Here is an 18,486-nt window from a genome sequence, read left to right as displayed (position 1 = left end):
CCTATGTTGTCATGCTTTAAATCTTATTACCATCAGAAAGATCACCGGGAATCTCAAGCTACTTCAGTTCATTGCCACCCAGCCTTCCCCTTCCATGAGGAAGTCTCCATGAGCTGCACTGTCTGTGGTGCTCACGAGTTAAAAATGGAAAATTAGGAGGTAATTAACCCAAGGACTTTGTGTGTAAGACTTCACTACAGCATCCAGGGCTCATTCAGGGCTGCCAGTGGAGCAGCTTTTTCACTTGGTTCCGACCTGCCACAGCCACATTTGTACTGCATAGCTCTGTGGAGAGAGGCTAGTTATGTGGTGCTCTGTGGACGCACAAACAGGCTCTACATCAGCACAAGTAGTATAACCACACAAACCGCTTTATACCTGCACTAGGTATCCGTGCAGAACTGTCATTCCGAGCGCCTGCCCCGATGACTTCGCTCACAACTAGATCTGCAAAAGGCAACAGGCCCGTGGCAACTCCATTACCAATGGAAAAGAGGAAGGTGACCGAGATGCTGATCTGGGCCAGTCGAGTTGAAGAAGTTGCTTCTCTAATTTCCATCTTCCCACTCTGCAACTCCAGGATGCTCACTGCTGCTTCATTCCACCTTTACCTGACAGGCCAGCATAGTAGCTAGCCAGTTCATTATGCAGCTAAGAGGATATGCATGACTATTTCACTTTCGGCAATGGAAAGCTGCTCTAATTTTCTTGTGTTGCCAGAAGCTCCAACAGGCTCTCAAAGAAGCTGGAGACTGCCAAGCGTAGGAATGATTTTGCACCTCCTTTTCTTTCAGATTACACTTCCTGACTGCCAAAAGAGGCTCCTTAGAAGGTGCTCTGCAGCTGAATGTGCTGGTCTAACTCATCAGGTCGTGGTTGCTGGAGCACTGCATTACCAGCACAGTCAGGGAAGAAAAACTTGATGTTTGGCTAAATGAGAAAAAGAGTGGAGTTTCATAGGTACTAACAAAAAGCTAGGCTCCAGCTCAGTTTTAGGTCTGTACTTTGGTAAATATTTGGTATGTCTTGTCTGCTAAAGAACCTAGAGCCTGGTCTCTACAAAGACCCTTTCCTCTCCCTCCATAGTGACAGTACTGAGTTTCTAAGGCACTGTCCTGGTTTTGGCTGGGATAGAGTTAATTTTCTTCCTAGTAGCTGGTAGAGTGTTATGTCTTGGGTTCAGTAGGAGAAGAACACTGATAACACACTGATGTTCTCAGTGGTTGCTAAGTCGTGTTTAGACCAAGTCAAGGGTTTTTCAGTTTCTCCTGCCCAGCCAGCAAGAAGGCTGGAGGGGCACAAGAAGTTGGGAGGGGACACAGCCAGGGCAGCTGACCCAAACTGGCCAAAGGGGTATTCCATACCATGTGATGTCATGCCCAGTATACAAACTGGGGGGATTTGGCTGGGGGGATCGCTGCTCGGGAACTAACTGGGCATCAGTCGGTGAGCGGTGAGCAGTTGCATTGTGCATCACTTGTTTTGTATATTCCAATCCTTTTTATTATTATTATTGTCATATTATTACTGTTATTATCATTATTTTCTTCCTTTCTGTTCTATTAAACTGTTGTTATCTCAAGCCACGAGTTTCACCTTTTTCCTTCTGATTCTCTCCCCCATCCCACTGGGTTGGGGGAAAGTGAGCGAGCGGCTGCATGGTGCTTAGTTGCTGGCCGGGGTTAAACCCCAACAGGCACAAGGCTTATGTGCTCAACAACTCTGTGATAGTTGTATCGTGCAATACAACAGAACACCCCAGATTTAGCTCCCTGAATTTTACTTGTCCTAGGATATTACTTCCAAACAAAACTTCATTATTTTGTTTTCTTGCTACCAACCAACCTCTACTGTTAACACAAAAGAGCCATTGAAGAAACATGCACAAAAATAACTTTCATTGTCTCTCCTCCTGAAAATTTTCAATAACTAACATCTCATAAAATGTGAATTCATATCCCATTTGCTTGCTCATCAAGTAAAAAGTAAACATGGATATAAGCATCTAAAAATCTGAATAAAGATCAGTAAATAAGTAGCTAACAGCTACTTAATGAGGATGCTTGAAAGGAAAGCATGTAATCTGATTTGTACTGCATAACTCTTTTTGTATTATTTATTTTACACTTTAAATGACCTCATTTTATTTAATGCATTCAGCCGTCTCAGTAGCTCACTCTGACACAGAGCCATTTAGCTTAAGCTCTGATCAAGCAGCTGCTCTGCAGTTCATTCAGTCGCTTTCCCAACACGAAAATTTTCTCTCCAAAGTCAATCCCATACAGCTACATGAAATAAGTATTTGCCTGCTGAATACTTCTATACCCTGATGGGAACTTGCAGCCCCATTTGATTTCAGAAAGCCTGTGCTGAAATGTATCATCATACTCCACAAGCCCTAGCTTCAACTGAGTCAACAGGAATTGAAGGGGCTATGGAAGCTGGCTCCTGGAGAGGTCAATCCTCAGGCTTTTGAGGGGCTGGAGCAGAGGGGACCCCTGGGAAGGCTTGCCAGACAGAACTGGTCAGCAGGAAAAATACTACCAATGCTATATAGCGAGTCCAGTTCATAATATAAAATTCTGCATCTCTGTAGTCATTACAGCCATGCTTTTGTGGCTGTAAAGGATAGCTTCATGATCTAGAAGGGAAGCAAAGTGTGAAATAAATATGAGACATGAGCAAACACAGATGGGTTTACAGAAAGAGAGTGGGAGACAGCAAGCACTTAGCTAAACCTCTTGTGGTCAACTAAGAAATGTAAATTGCACTGTTTTCAGATAAAATATGAGAATGAACTAAGATCACTTGGTGGTTTTATGCTTACAATAACTAATAAATCAAAAAGAAATATGTAATTTCCTGAAACACTGTGAAGGAAGAGGAGGAGTGAAGGATAAAAGGCTTTGAATAGAGACAAATATGGTATAAAGCAGATACTTCATTATTTTAGAGCCTAATCCAAGCATATGCTGAATCCCTGCACTTTTCATGTAAGTTAGCAAGTGCCAAGCAGCTTGTAAGAAGCTCTCTGCCTCTCTCAGAATCAGGACCCTAGTCTGCTATATCACCCAAGAAAACCATTACCACGTAAACACGTAACTGCTACTAAGACCATGCTTAAATATATATAAATATATGTGAACACTTCCGTGTAAATTTTTCCCCCCTATAGATACCCCATACATATATATATATATATATACACACACACACATACATATATATATTCCCCTGAATAGGCAGGGAAATGACAGACATGAGATCTGAGACATTAAATGTTTGTGGGTCTCCAAGCACAGCCCTCAGGAGTGCAGGGCCAGAAAGCACTAAGGGTCAAATCAGCCACCGGTGCTCACCGGCTTCCAGTGGAAACACAGAGCTCGAATCTGGTGCCTGCACAGAGGCACCTAGTGCAATCTGAGATACCATGGGATCCCTGAGGATGGCAGGTATGACAATGCCAACAGCTGGATGCCAAGCAAGATGTGCTAGTACATCTAAAAGAGCACTGGACACCCATCTTTGGGCAACCGAAACTATCCTAGGTAAGCAGGGTCCTTTAGGTCCTTTAAAAATCTCTGCACACAGAGCCTTTGGGGATTTATTTTTAATTTCTTGGCAGCAACAAAAGATCCTCCATATTCATAACTTTTTAAAGAATGGCACTCTTACATCAAAAGTCAGCACTGCGTATCAACTGATCTCTCCATGGAGATAAGATACTCACTGAAAGAGCAGAAGTGCTGTTCAAAAAAAAATAATCAATGTAATTCTACCATGTCGTGGTGCATGTAAACCTGAAATGTTCTGTAATTAAAAGTTAAGCACCATTCTGGAAGAAGCTTTTCATAAGATTCACATTAGGCAGCTATATTTATTACTAAATGCTTCCTGTTTTATCCAAGCTGAACATGTTCAACAATTTGTATTATGGAGCATAACTCCTTAATTCTCAAGTTAAATGCGATCACTGCAGTGGTTTCACATGTACCCAGCCTGTGCATGCAAATTTCTGATGTCTGTAGCTTGATCAGGTGTCTGCATCATACAAAGGTACTTTTGATGAGAACTAGCAGGAGATACATACGTGCAGATTTATAACTATGAATGTGTATCTAAGTTGAAAAAGAGCGCACATTATTCCTTATTTTTGGAGGGGAGATACCTTGGTCACACAATGGCACTATGAAAAACCTGATGGTCCTTGCATAACAAAAGGGCTGTGGTTTTCCTTTCAGAGTACTCAAGCATCCCTTCTAAGGCACATACACATGCAGAGAGCCAAACAGCAAAAGAGAAGCCAGTGAAAGGGTCAAACAATGTCAGTCGGTGTTACCTCTTCTTCTAGATAAACCATCGTTGTCTAAAAATAGTAAATAGCCTTCCTGATCCTGCACTGGTAAAGTGAGGCAGAAAGATTTGAAACAAAACTGCATTCTCCAGGAATCATGACACAAAAAATGCTAGCTTCCTCCAAACCCTAGAAATCCTACTATTCATTATATTTATACAAAACCAAAGCCCAGCTATAAAAAAATAAGTAAAGCTAATCACCTAGATATCCCTTTCTGTAATACACATGCTAGGATCTCATGCTTTTGGCCTCTTGCCTCTGTTTTATGTATACTCTGCGTTTCCACTGACTTAAGACAACTGGGAACTTGCTACAGTGAAAGGAAAATCAGGGTCATTGAATTCACCAGTCTGTGACAGTAAAGCAAGCTACTTTTCGTAACGTACGTACAGGCATCATATGAGCATTAATTGGCAGCTATTTCAGAATGCTTGGATATTGTGTGTTTGCCACAGTGTCATGAAATGTTATAAATACACAGCTAATAAAGATGCCCAAACTGTAGATGCAGTCTTGCAATATGGACAGCCTACTTCCATCTAAATTAAGAAGGCTCATTTTAATTCTGGATACAGAACAGCGTAGAACGTCCTCGCTCTTTTTGCATGTAAACCTGTTAAGATTTTCAGACTGATGGTTATTTTCCACACAGGGAACCAGCGCTTCCTCAGCTCCAGCAGACCTACTGGATCCTGTGTGATTCTACCAAATGAAAGGAAGAAGAGAAAGCAAAGAATTAGAAACGACTGCAAAGGAGCGTTCCTGAACACCAAGTCCAAAATTGTAGGGACAAGATGGGGACACGGTGAGAGAACAGACAGCATGGATCCTCATTTCCACCCCATCTACCACTACTAAACTCCTTTATTTCCACCTGAGAGAGACAGGAGCAGTGAAAGCTCCACTATCCCCAGCCAAGCCATCCCAGACAGAGAGCAGGGAGGAATTTTATAGATATTATGGACATTTTCATTCCAAATTCTCCTGGATGCATCATAGCTGTTGCTGAGCACCTCCCTTATGGACACCCGCTCTTAACACCCCTGTCAGTGTTTAACTTTCGCTCCCCTCAACTAAATCTTGAGCTCCACTTCTACTAAAGTATGAATAAAACACCTTCATCTATTAGCCCCCTTTCTGCTACTTTCCTAATAAAGAAAAGGCAAAGGAGTTGCTTGTGATATCTTTTCTTACTTCTCGTAATTTGGCAAGTCTCTTCTCCTTTTAAGTAGATTCTTTACTCTCTCTCCAAGTTATTCTCCACTGGTACAACACACTTTTCCTCTTTTCATGGACCCTTTCACCCCAAATAAATGTCTCACAGTATCAACTCACCATGCATCAGTTCCAGCTCCTCATTACCAGGTCCATTTTCTCTTCCGCAGAGACATGCATAATTACATTTATGTGGTATAGCATATATAAATCACGTATCATGTGGTCATATGTTCTAAAAAATTGACCTGCAATTGTTATCCACCGCAAGAATTGCAGCCCAATTACTTCCAGCCATCAAATCTAAGCCGCAAAGTCAAAAGTTGACTGAATATGGATTACTGAGGCTGGGTTTTGGAAACAGTAATTTGTCATTTATTTACCTAAGTCCTACTTTCAAAGCTACTGTGATCTCATCCCCACAGGCCTTGAAATTGATTTTTGAAACAATGCTTAAATCACCTTTTCATCTGGCAAACTTTTTCTTGGTACTTGGTTCAGAGGTTGAGGTTCACCCTGCCTTTTCACATACTGCTCTGTGCACTGATGTCATCTGCTCTCCATCCTCGCTTACTGCAACAGGGCTGGTGAGTTACTATTACCACACAGGGAATACGTGGGCAACAACTGAAATTTTCCTGGCACTTTCAATAAGCAATGACTAATAGCTTTTTAAATTATCAAAACAGTGTCAAAAATAAATTATATTTAAGGTTACATTTTTTCCGCCTCCTTATTTGTATGTACAAAATATGCCCACATAATTGTATCAGCTAATTAGCTATGCAGCTATTCAAATGCATTTTCAAGTGCAGCTGTATATGCTCAAATGTAGATTTTTTTTCATATCTGAATGACTGTAAACACACAAACCAGAAGCCTGATGAAGATTTGGCTATTTAATCTAGAGGATATTGCATATTAATTAACACATTCTCAGTTTTAATAATGTAAATCATTGTTATGGTATCCCTTTATACATTTGCAGTTTCTGCATGAAAAGAATCACACCTGATTCATTGAAGAAAAATCTGGCCAGAGACTATTATAAAATTCAGAATGAGCAAAAGCTCCCACAAACAGAACAAGCAAACCTGTATAATTGGTCATTCACAATTTACTTCAGAGTCATTCTGTTTTACTGACTTATATTCCTATTGTTCTTAAAACCTTTTCCTAAGAGTTATTTTATGCTCTAATAAATGTTACTTTAAATCCTCCCATTTCTTTTTATTCAATCCTGCAAATTTTATTGTGTGAAACTTCCAGTAAGTATCTGCAACAGTTACATTTAACCTTCCATATGGCCCTCTTTCTCATATAATCGTTTACCTTCTAGGACAAAGTCTGGTATCAAATCTCCTTTCTTTTTATTAGGCTTTTTTCTTACTGCTAGATGGCACGTGTAACCCTTAGGCTTACAGTTTTACTAAGTTAACTAACTGTCAGCACTTTTCATCTTCCTTCAACTTCTTTTCCCTCTGCAGATTTATCTCAATTGATTACCTCTGGCAGTTTTAAAAACTTTCAAAATTTGGTCTGCTGAAATTCAATACCAGTGCAAGATGACATAAGGACAGTCTATGACCTTGACAAGAGATAATGACAAATTCTGAGCACACACCTCTAGTCAGCCTTGACTAGTCTTATTTGAGTTCCCATTCAATGCCTAGAAGTGTAACTGGGACATGCTATACAAACCATGAAACCAAAAGTGCATTCTTTTCCTAGAAAAATATATATTTCCTTCCCTTTCCCAGCCAATGAATAAACAAACATTTCTAAGTTTTCCTTCTCCTCATCACTTTTACAACACTCCAACTACTTTGAGTGGAATCACACCATCTGACTGCTTTCCCTAAGGTAGATGGATACAGATTATTTTAACATCTCTTTTTTTCCTTCAGGAGGTCGAGGCCAGCAAATTTTATACCTGACCACCAACATGCTGGAAAATCAAAATTTAAACAAATACTCTGTATGCCTCCTGCTCTAATTTTTGCTCTGAAAATGAGTATTTCTTATGCTGATTTGAAACATGAGAAATAATCATGTGTGGCCATAAAAGGGCCACATATATAGGAAAACAAAATCTGTTGGTTACACTGAGCTATTTTTGTCATATTGGGCCTTCTGGCTCTACTCCAACCCCATCACTCTAGTTATCTCACTGACTTACTACCATTTGCTCATCAACTCATGGCAGTGCTCCATGACTTCTCCAAGGTGATTCACAGAGTACGAGATGCAGCTTAAGGTAGCTTCAAATGACAATAAAACGTGCAACTTGCCAGACCAAACACAACTTCTCTTCTCTTTCTACTAGCCCCAGTCTCCTCCTACCTGTGCTTCCCCTCCCAGCCTGCAGATCTTTCCGAGCAGGAGGAAGGACGTTATTTGAAGCATCAGCCTGCACATGTTTCCAAGATGTGTCCATGGTTAAGTGAAGGTGTTCCTTTGATTTTGTCCAGCTCAGGAATGGATGAAAGTAAACGGACTTCTTCTTTCATGATTCTTTCTTCTGCATTTAGCTACTTCTGAAATGCTTTCCAAATGTTTTCTCAGGGTTTGGCCTAAAATCTTGGTATGCTGCCTCCTAAAATTCTCCTCCAACATATGTTATTTGCCTTGAAGTTGATAGTGTCTTTCCACTTCAGAAAAAACTTCAGTCAGAGGAACCATGAGATTCTCTATTTCCAGACCAAATCCATTCAGTTATCAAGGAAAGAATTAGGTCTTCTACAAAATCGAGTTAGGGCATCCAGAGAGGAAGCTGATCTGCTAAATAAGGAGGTGCCATTTTGCACAGTGCCTTTTCAGAGCTGAACTGCCATATGCTGCTGTCTACCCCTCCTTCACTCGCATCCTCTCTGGAGGGAATCAGCTCTGTGTACTGCAGTCCACTAGCTCAGTCTTCCCCAAAATTGTGTGTACTTCACAACTGGTATCTAGTTGCAGGCTAATGTCTTCTCACCCCACCCCAAGGTGCTGAAATATGTTTTCAGCTCTTTAAGCACCCTTGAAAGGAGCAGATGCATCTTTTCCACACACATTGCACTGGGTGATGCAACAGGGACGCAGGCTCCTTGGAGGTCCCCTGGCAGGCTGAGTCACAGGCACGAAGCGGCTGATGGGGAGAAGCGACAGTCGCTCGCTCTGTGTGTGACACCGTCTTTTTGTCTCCGATTCCTCGCGTGTAGCACATGGGGTTGAGGAGGTGGAGGGAAGCCACAGTCTTGTTCTGATTCTCTTGCACCGCACCAAGGAAGCAGGGGAGAGAGGCAGTGGGAGAAGAGCTAAAGCTCTGCTAGGCTCAACCTAAATCTATCCCTGTAACGTGTTCACAAAACAACAGCTTCACCACATGCTGTTAAGGCTGAGCAAGCAGTACCTTCTGTGTAAAGACAGACTCTTCAAAGTGCTCTACAACGCTAATGCCCATAAGGAGTCAGGACTGTTTACTGCACTAATACTCAAAGCTCTTACAGCTTGGTCCCTATCTTCTCTAGCCATGCATGCACCCAACCACTAGCTTCCCAGCACTTCCCAGGTGCGATAAACCTATTGCCTTCAAAAAGCTTTGAACTGGAAGCTCCAGCCCAGACCTCCCTCTTGCAACCTCATCTAAGCCTTCTCTCCTGCCACGTCCTGCGTGCCAGCTCGCAGGAGGCACTCCTAACACCACCACCCCACCTGCCTGCCTTGCCCCCCCTCCAAAGGGACTTTGGCATCACTTTGTGCACATCGTGCCTCCGCAAAGCTCCAAGGGACTTGCTTCTCTCTCTCTCTCACACCCATGCCTGCCTCTCCACTCAATAAAATAAATAAAAGAAAGGATGGAAATCAGGGGTCAGGTCTCCTACTTCTTCCCCAGAGAGGCTGTCCCTTCAGGGAAAGGCAGGCGCTGGCAGCAGCCAGAACCGTATCAGCGTCAGTAAGTGCAACTGCAAGGAAGAAAGCACCCAGCCTGACACACAAACACACATTGCATTAATGACCTTTGTCTCATTTTCTGTTAAAAACGTTTAGTTTCCTTCAGGAGCTATGGATTTAACAACCTCGACTGCTACCGTGTTGTTTGTTTCAGAGACACTTTAAGATATCTCAGAACACTCGGTAAAAAATGCGGGTGGCAAATAAAAACTGATAAATGAAACTGCTTTTACATAATTAGAAAAACCTAGCCATAACTGTACTAATATCGTACTTATTGCTGTGCTGTTGCGAACCCACTGGTGTAGCAGAAATGTAACATGGGTGAGTAAGCAACATAAAAATGTTTTTAAATCCCTCCTTGGATCCCTGGAAACCCACATGTTGTTTCCTAGCACTCCAACACTTACCAGTTGGCTTGGATGAAATTACGGAAGTGACAGAGAGATACCCGTTTCATCATCACATTCATTCATCACCCTTTATCCTCACTCTCGCTGTATGAGAAGCAAGCTACATGCCACCATGAATACAGGGCACAGTATCATGGTCCCTCTCGCCTTTGCCTTCTCAATCCACCCCCAAGAGTTTCTGGCATGGATGGCACAGCTTCAGCATGGGAGTTGAAGGGAATGCCCAGCCAAGAAGTCAGAGCACTGCCTCAGATGTTCAGAATCAGAGGTTTTCACTCCAGACGGCAACTTAGTTCGCAGACTCTTGGCTCCAGCTCAAGAGCACTGTTGTCCCACCTCACTGCCCTTCCAAAGAAAACAGTGGGCTCAGCTCCGTCCTTTCAAAGGACTGAAGGCGACTACCCCTGAAGACCATCCCATTTTAATGGGACTCAGGGAGGCACATGCTCATGGCTTTGTCTCAGCCTTGGCTATGTGGCAGGGGTTCAGAAACACTCCTGCGGAGAAAAAAAACCCAAAAGATAATGACGATGTCTGGTCTGGAGCGCCTTCTGCCTTCTGCAAACAGGTACAAAACCTGGCCGTATCCTGAATCTATGCTAAAGATATCTAGATGCCTGTTTTCCTGCCTGTTCCCACACTTTCTAGTACTCTGGTTTCCAGATAGCTGAAACTCAGCTGTGCAGGCTGCAGAAAAGCTTTGGGTCACGCTACACAGCTCTCCAGTTGAGTAACTGGGGAGCAGGACCGGAGGGTGTTACAGAACAGATCCATTCAGGGACTCACCTGTAGCACACACTCACGGTGCAGGCAGCACAGAAACCAAACCTGGGGCTTAGGACTTCATTTAGAAACCTGAAGTCAGGCACTGCTGAGCCTAGCTTGTAAGGACCTACACCTTTTTTCAGAGACAGCCTGATGAATATGCAGGTGATGACTGTGAAGGCATCTCTTTGAGACATGCATTATCCCTGTGAAGGGGTAAGTGAACGCACAAAATGAATGGAGACAAAACTCATGCTCATGACAACGGAGGACAGAAAATAATGGCAGGCGTATGGATAAACAGCCTGAACACTGTTGTTCTACTTTGACCTGGTACCATTTTAAGTCAAAACCCAGTCTGTGCTATTTTACACTAACTTATTTTAAGTGAAAGTGGATCATTATGCTTATATTGTGACTATTTGAATACGTTTAATGGCCAGCTGAAATTCCAGCAATGAATGGCTCAAAGTCAGGCCACCTCTACTGGCTTTCATAAATGGAAATAATAGATGGAAAAATCAGTAGCTCATACAACAGAATTCACCGGAAGGTTCAAGGAACCTCAAAATGCACAATCACAACATATCCCGCTCCTAGGAGTGGTTTGCTCCTAAACCCAAACACTGCATTTTTCTTTACATTTTGAAAATAAAGCGTCTGATTTCTTTTATACCTTTCTGTGCTATTTAATATAACTGCAGCTGTGTCTCTTGCTTCATTATTTTGCACTGAAATCTCCAGTGATGCATAGAATAACTTAAAAATTGTAGAGTAGGATCTTTCTGCGGTACAATTACTTTTTCTTTTTAATAATGGTCCACTTTTAAGAATGCCAAGAGTGGTATAAAATGACATACTCCAGTGGATTCTCGAATTCTTGGAAAAAGATAATTAAGAAAATATTGCTCTCTGTCAGGATTGCAAATTATTTCTGTGAATTCCTCTGAGATCTGTACTCTGTCTCCTCAACAGTTCTGCCTGCAACTGAGGTTGGTTGAGCTAAGGAAGGTACACAGGCAATAACTAGGTTATTGAGAAGGAAAGCACTATCAAAATCTTGTTAAGTAGGTCATTATGGGTCTCATATAGCTCTTACAACAAAGTTCAAGGCAAGGACTACAGCATACGATGCCAGGACCCTGTAGAGATCTCTGAAGTGATGGTGGCAAAGAGTACGGAAAGAAAGATGAAATCTATCATGTCTAAGCTGCTGCTAACACCACAAAGGCCAGGACGGTGGTAATTGGCTTCTTTCTTCCAGGGAGATGCAATCTGAGTTTAAACAGGTATTAATCTGCACAGCTCACCAACTGCACACGCCACCATTGAGCCTACTGTTTATCTCGCTCCTTGTGCTTGTTAGCCTTCTACAACAAACAGTACCCTGAGCTTAGAGTTCTAACTGGTTAATTTACCCATACTTCCAGGGGTAAAAGAAGAACAAATAGACACTGTCCTTTTTGCAAGGATATTCAAGCATGAATAATCAGAACAAAGGATGCCAAGGAAGCAAAAAGTGGGGGGAAGAAAATCATGTCGTCAACTCTCTTTGATCTTTATATCATGCTTGAAAAATCTTCTCAACCAAGGAGGAGGCAAGAAAAGCCCAGGGAAATGCTAACTCCAGAGGCTTCAGAAAAGAATAAGGCTGCTGCCATTATACATGACAAATCCTCATCTGACTTTGGTTTTTCACACTGATACATGCATACAGCAATGTGCCCCCCTCTTGTAACACTTTTTTATAAGCAGCTCAATTAATCCAGTTCATTAAAACATACTGAAGTATGAGTCTTGGATCATACACTGATCTTCTCTCATTTAAGCTAAAGGTGGATCCCTTCATTTGGGGAATAAATTAATTCTAGGCAATCTTAAAAAAAAAATTTAAAAAAATCCAGCATTTAGAACTGTAGTAGGTCATTGCATAAGGGGCCATGTTTGATATGAAACAAAAAAGTGTGTTTCTGAGAAGCACGCACATACACACGTACAGCATTTGAACAGGTGCTATTTGTCACAGTCTACCACAGACGCTGTCAGAGCTTACAGAGAAACACAACGGCTATTAAAAATGATTCACCATGCTTATTAACATGACAAAGCATAGGAACTGTGAGCTAGTAATTAGGATGTATGAGATTTTATAAATAAAAGGTTTTTAAATGTTCTGTAAGGACCCACTCTTAAAACTCCTTACTTACATGAGTCCATCAGCTTCAGGACACCAGTGTATTCAGTAGGATTGTTTGTGTGAATAAGAATTACTCATAAAGGGTAAAGTCTGGCAGGATTAGGCACTGAATATAAGCTCTTTTCACAAACTTTTATTTTAAAGTTAGACAAGAAATAAAATCAGAAGTTTTACTCTTGCTTAGCCCAAGGGCAATAAATTATTAATCCATAACTCTGAGGGTTTTAACTCCAGACCACAGTACAAGTACAAAGAAATACAAGAACAAACATCTAGGACTGAGACGTGCTCTCATTTATACCAAGGTAGATCTGGACAGGCTCCTTTGATTTACCTCAGCATAGCCAAGAACATTTCTCTGCCATCTAGTCAGGAACTGCTCCCATTGCAGAGCCCCTACCAGCAGTCTGCAGAACAAATTCAAGTCCTTCTGCAGCCAGAGGAAGCCCGCACAGCACGAAGCCTCATAAAACCACCAGCAGAAGCTGGACAGAGAGTAAGGGGTTTAGGGAAACACTAAATTTAATACTAATCCGAGAAATATTTTAGTGACATTTACATTGAAGAATATACACACAAAAGGGGAGATTCGCAATCTACTATTATAAAATGCTGGGACACTCAAAAGCGTGGAGGATACGCTGCTTCTACTCTTGGCAGATAAAGAAAAGGTTGTGCATACCGTGCACTTCCAAGCCTCAAAGGACCCAACCTTTTGTTTCAAAATCAGTAGGTATAAAATAAAGCCTTATACCTGCTTCAAGACTACTTCAACTTGTCATGAAAAGACTTTTTAAATTTCTCTTATTTCTCTCTTTCATACGTAACCCTGAGGAACTTCCCTAATCCATATATATTTTCAAAGGTTTTCACAGGTTTTAGAGTCATACTCAGAATAAGTCCTTCCTGAAACACCTCTGATGACTTTACAGACATCTAATAACATTAAGAACTACAGCTCAAAGGCAAACTTGAACAAATGACCTTGAAAAACATGAGAGACAAGAACACAGCAAGAAAATTATTCTAGGTACAGAACTTACAGCAAATGAACTGTATCTGAACTAAAACTGGTATGACTGGAGTTGTTCCTGCCTTCTTGTAGGCTGAAGAGTGGGAGGTCCCTAAGGCACTGATGTGGTACCATGACTTTCCCTTAATCAACGAACCCAAGTTCAACTGAATGACAAGCTGGAAAAGATACATAAAACTTAGCTGGGAACTAAGACTGAATATATTAACGCGAGTACTGCCACAGGAACTGTCTTCACAATTAAACACAACAGGGTCAAGATTTTACTGTGTGCTTCTGGGTATTGAAAGACATCATATAAACGATACTGTTCAAACTAAGCATACCCATACACATCAACAGGAATCGCAAACAAGCGTCTTGCGGCTTCACTGATTGCTTAGGTCTAGGAGGTAAGACCGGTCATTATTCTGAGCATGGGGGTAAGCTCAGAACTAGGTCAATGTGCATTATTGTGAACAAATTTAACAGTTCAGCCGAACAACATCTTGCAGCCTGAAAAGATGGCATAAGGTCCGGTAACGGTAACAAAGTGCTACTAGCCTGTCTGTGGAGACACACAGCAAGTCTCTGCCATCAAAACATAACTGCAAATTCATTACAAGAAAAAAAGAGGAGGGAAGGAAGCATGAAATAAGGAAAGGTGGTATCAATCTTGATGGTCTATCATAATCTTAACTACAAGCACGTTACAGTGATCCCCCAAAGCAATCATTTCTGATGTCAGAATTAGAAGCTAAAATTTCTGAGGATGTGCTCCACATCCTGAGAAATATCTGCTTTTTAAAGTATTTCCTCCTTAACAGAATAAAATTATCAAAGGCAGTTTCTGAGGAAAGAGAATTCATTCTTGAGAACCAAGTAAAAATTTCATCCTGGCAGGTCAGAATAAAGTAGAATCCTAACCCATACAGACTTTAGCCTTGGAATAATATTTGAAAAGCTCTAACCTAAAGAGACTTGGGTTTCACTCAGAGTTTTGCTGAATGAATTTATATTGTGATTGCAGAGTCTCCATGGAGGCTCTGGCTTCCTGGCTTTACCAGATGAAAAAACTGCACTGATAATCTGAAGGAAAACAACTATTTCTCCTGCTGTCCATCACAATCTGTTCAGCACGGAGTACCTGGGATTCTTGCACTTCACTCTGAGGAGTTCAAAAACCCATCGTCTTCCCTCAAGCTCAGTCTATCCTTTATCCTATTATTTTGAGCCTTCAATGATTTACAGTGTTGACAATGCACTTTCTCTAGCAATTGTTTCCATTTCATTTCCATAGCAGGATGTTCTTCTTTTTAAAAATATACAAAAAAAACCCAGAACATTTTTCTACACACTGAAAAATCCATCCATCAGTATGATAACCAACTTCAGACAGTGGGCTAGGCTCCTGGCTGACATTGCTTCACACCACCCATGCAAGCCACATGAACTTAACTCATTAACGGGAATCACATATCGTTTCCTTCATTAATCTACATCACTTGTGTAGTTAAACCAGCATGTTCCCACTGTTGTTGATGCTGAATATGGTGTTCTTATACTGTCGCTTACCCAATTCAGTGTCGCTTCAGCTGTAACCAAATTTTGAGTTTAGATGTGAATGAAATCATTCCATCTCAGGCCAGTAACAGCCCAGTAATCCCAAACCCACCTGAACCAGCAGTGGTGTAAGGCACAGAAACCAGGGCTCGTGACCCATGCGCTGCTAAGCCCCATGGCGAGGGAGGGACTGAGGGGGAGGAGGTGGTGAAAGGGAGACTGTGAGATGATGCAAATTTTCACAACTTCAGAGTCACCATATTAGGCAGATCTGCCCTGAGAGATAGCCTTTTTCAACTGAACGAGTAACCAAGCAGTATTTTCCTTGATTCAAAGCTGGTTTGATGTGATGAAGATTTAAAAGCAATCACTTAGGTCCAGTTCTAGCTGGAGAAATTAAAAAATGGGTAGAAATGAGCTTCCCATTCAGGATCCAGTTCCTTTCAACACCCCAGATAGATAAAATCCCAAAGACTCAGAAATCAGCTACACTTGAAGAAGTTAGCTATATTTTTCAGGGGTACAAGGCTTGGCACAAAAAATTATTCTCACAGCTGTGCCAAATCCCTGAAGGATGGTTTATCCTAAAACCGACTGGTTTACTTTTTCTCCTTTTTCCTTCATCTGTCCAGTCTCTCCTTAAACATTTTAAAATTAGAGATGTCTTGTAATTCAGACAGTGGGGTAAATATGCATAAAATGATGACACGTGAAGAGTTTCTTTCACAGCCAACACACAATGACTGCTTTACAGTACCTCTGAGAAACCTTGCTTTCAGCTCATTCCAGTAATATGTCTGACTAGAAACATTAAAAAAAACAACACAAAAAACCAACAAAAAACCCCACACACAGGATGGCAAGAGATATACACATTCAGAATGGCTCTTCTCAGAAAATAAACACGTTTATCATTCCTCTCCAAAGTTCCCAGGGGACTACGCTCAAATGTCAGGTGTACCAAGCAAAGCCAACGTAGTGGTGGACTTGGTAGTGTTAGGTTAACAGTTGGACTCAATGATTTTAAGGGCCTTTTCCAACCTAAATGATTCTATGATTCTGTGATGTGTCAGCACCCCTTTCCACCTGGGGGGTGATGGAGTTCAGATGCAGAAGGGTATCACCAGCATGCCCACAGATGTTCCCACGGAGCTCCTATTCACTGCAGGGTGAGCACTGAGCATCCTGGCACAAGACGACCCTGCACACACACAATGCTGGATCTTACCCATTATTCCCTGCCCAGCTAATATCAACCTATTTATTCTGCTAACAGAGCCATTTATAGAAGGCTGAGACAAATGGTTCTAACTCAGTTGTCAAAAAACCCCTACACCACTAATATTTACAAAGTGCTTCTTGTGGGTACCATCTCAGTCTAAACACTATTTGTTTCTTCAAGAAACACAAAGCTCTGAAAAAGAAGATGAGAATAATCTCCATAATCACCACTGTGTGTAATTCTTCACCTTTTGAAACAACACTGAAAGGATACATTTTTGATGCTTTATTTTTGTTTTGTCTCGGTTGCTTTAATATTCCTAGAATCTTGAGTACAACATTTTTCCTTTTAAATGCTCATGTTCTTTCCCATTTGTCTAATATTGATTTACCTCCTGCCAGTTGTGCAGAACTCTAATTTAACATGTTTTAGTCGGATCCCTTGTTTTCAACAAACTTCACGAATGCTACCAAGAGAGCTCAGAAAATGAAAGACACTAGCTAACCAAGTAGCACAGAGCATGGAGAACCATTATTTGTGTAGATACCCTGTAAACATAGTGGCTTTATGTTTATTTTACCAATAGCTGGCATCACAGTTAACAGTCTTAATAATTATCCTTATTTTTAATGTTGTTATTTAGAATCCTGAAAGACAATGAGAAAGAGATCATTTGGGACCTTTTCTACTCAGGAGTAGGAACACTTTAAAGTGACTTGATTCAATTACAGTAATTTAAACTCTTCCTTTAGTTTTCTGTCACTTGGAAAAAATACCACAAATCTCTGATTTGCTTTAAAGTTTTAGATTTTATCATCAAATGGCTGTGAAACAGCAAATTTGTTGGTATAACCTGAATGATTATCAGAGATGCCAGTTCACATTAAGAAGCTGGAAGACTGTATGCTTCTCATCTTTTTCCAGGGTGCAAAAACATAAAGAGATTTTAAATATTTAATAAGAAGAATAACGCTCCAGAAATTGCTCTTCAGTGGAATACATGCTCCTGAGGTTAGTGGAAGCACTGAAAGTTTTAAAATGTGAAGCACTCATCCTAAAGCACATCAGCTTTTAGTAAGACATCACAGATGATTTTTGAGTTGGTAAGGGCAGAAGGACAATATTAAGAAAGCAGAGGGACTCTGGCCCCTCTCTCATCTTGAGTAACATGGGGAGCATCTGCCCATTCTGCTGGAATTCAGGGGAAAGCCACTTGTCTTCCATCAACCAATATGACCAGCATCAGTCTTCAAAAAAAATTTTGTTTTTTAAATCATTCTGCTCGCCATTTAACCACACTGCACAGAATCTTGATTTGCCTTGGTATCTTAGTCCCACTGAAAACAAAAAAGTGAGGAGCAAGGAAAAGGTCTTCCACAGGCAAGACACTACACAAGAAGAACAGAAGCAACAGAATCTGACTTTCCATATGGCTAAACCGCCCCCTGAAATAGGACATAGATTCAGCTGTGATGCAGAATAAGAATACACCAGGAAAGCAGTACAAAGTAACTTGAAGTTGTCAGGTTTAATTAATAAGTACTTAAAAATGCCTGATGCAAACAAAGCATTAAGGTCCATTGATTATAAAAGATGTCATAATCAATCAGATAAAGACATTAATCTGAGTATGGAAACATGCAAGTCACATAACTCAAAACTGATGTCTTAATTAAGCAAATAAGCTACTCGATGCAATGCAAAGCACACTGAATATTTAAAGAGGTACCTGGCCAGAGCTGATAGGGCTTCTTCATTTTTTCTTTAGTAGAGCTACAAAAAATTGGTAAAGAACCAATCTCAATCCTT

The 18,486-nt window shown here is 41.1% G+C and overlaps 1 protein-coding gene across 5 annotated transcripts in view; it reads right to left on the bottom strand.

Annotated features, from left to right (window-relative positions):
- KCNG2 (potassium voltage-gated channel modifier subfamily G member 2) overlaps positions 1-18,486 on the bottom strand; it is a 62,473-nt gene that overhangs the window by 41,018 nt on the left and 2,969 nt on the right. Inside the window, exon 1 of one of the 5 annotated variants that reach the window (XM_069809238.1) lies at positions 18,407-18,455. The exons of 3 other annotated variants lie outside the window; for them this stretch is intronic. The gene's annotated coding sequence lies outside the window, so the exon portion shown is untranslated. Of the gene's footprint in view, positions 1-7,915; positions 8,162-18,406; positions 18,456-18,486 lie in introns of those variants that run through there. One more of the 5 variants, XM_069809239.1, reaches the window with a different exon arrangement.

Source organism: Haliaeetus albicilla, chromosome 21 (assembly GCF_947461875.1).
Source record: "Haliaeetus albicilla chromosome 21, bHalAlb1.1, whole genome shotgun sequence".
Classification (NCBI taxonomy): Eukaryota; Metazoa; Chordata; class Aves; order Accipitriformes; family Accipitridae; genus Haliaeetus; species Haliaeetus albicilla.
This window is presented reverse-complemented; position numbering and strand designations above follow the sequence as displayed.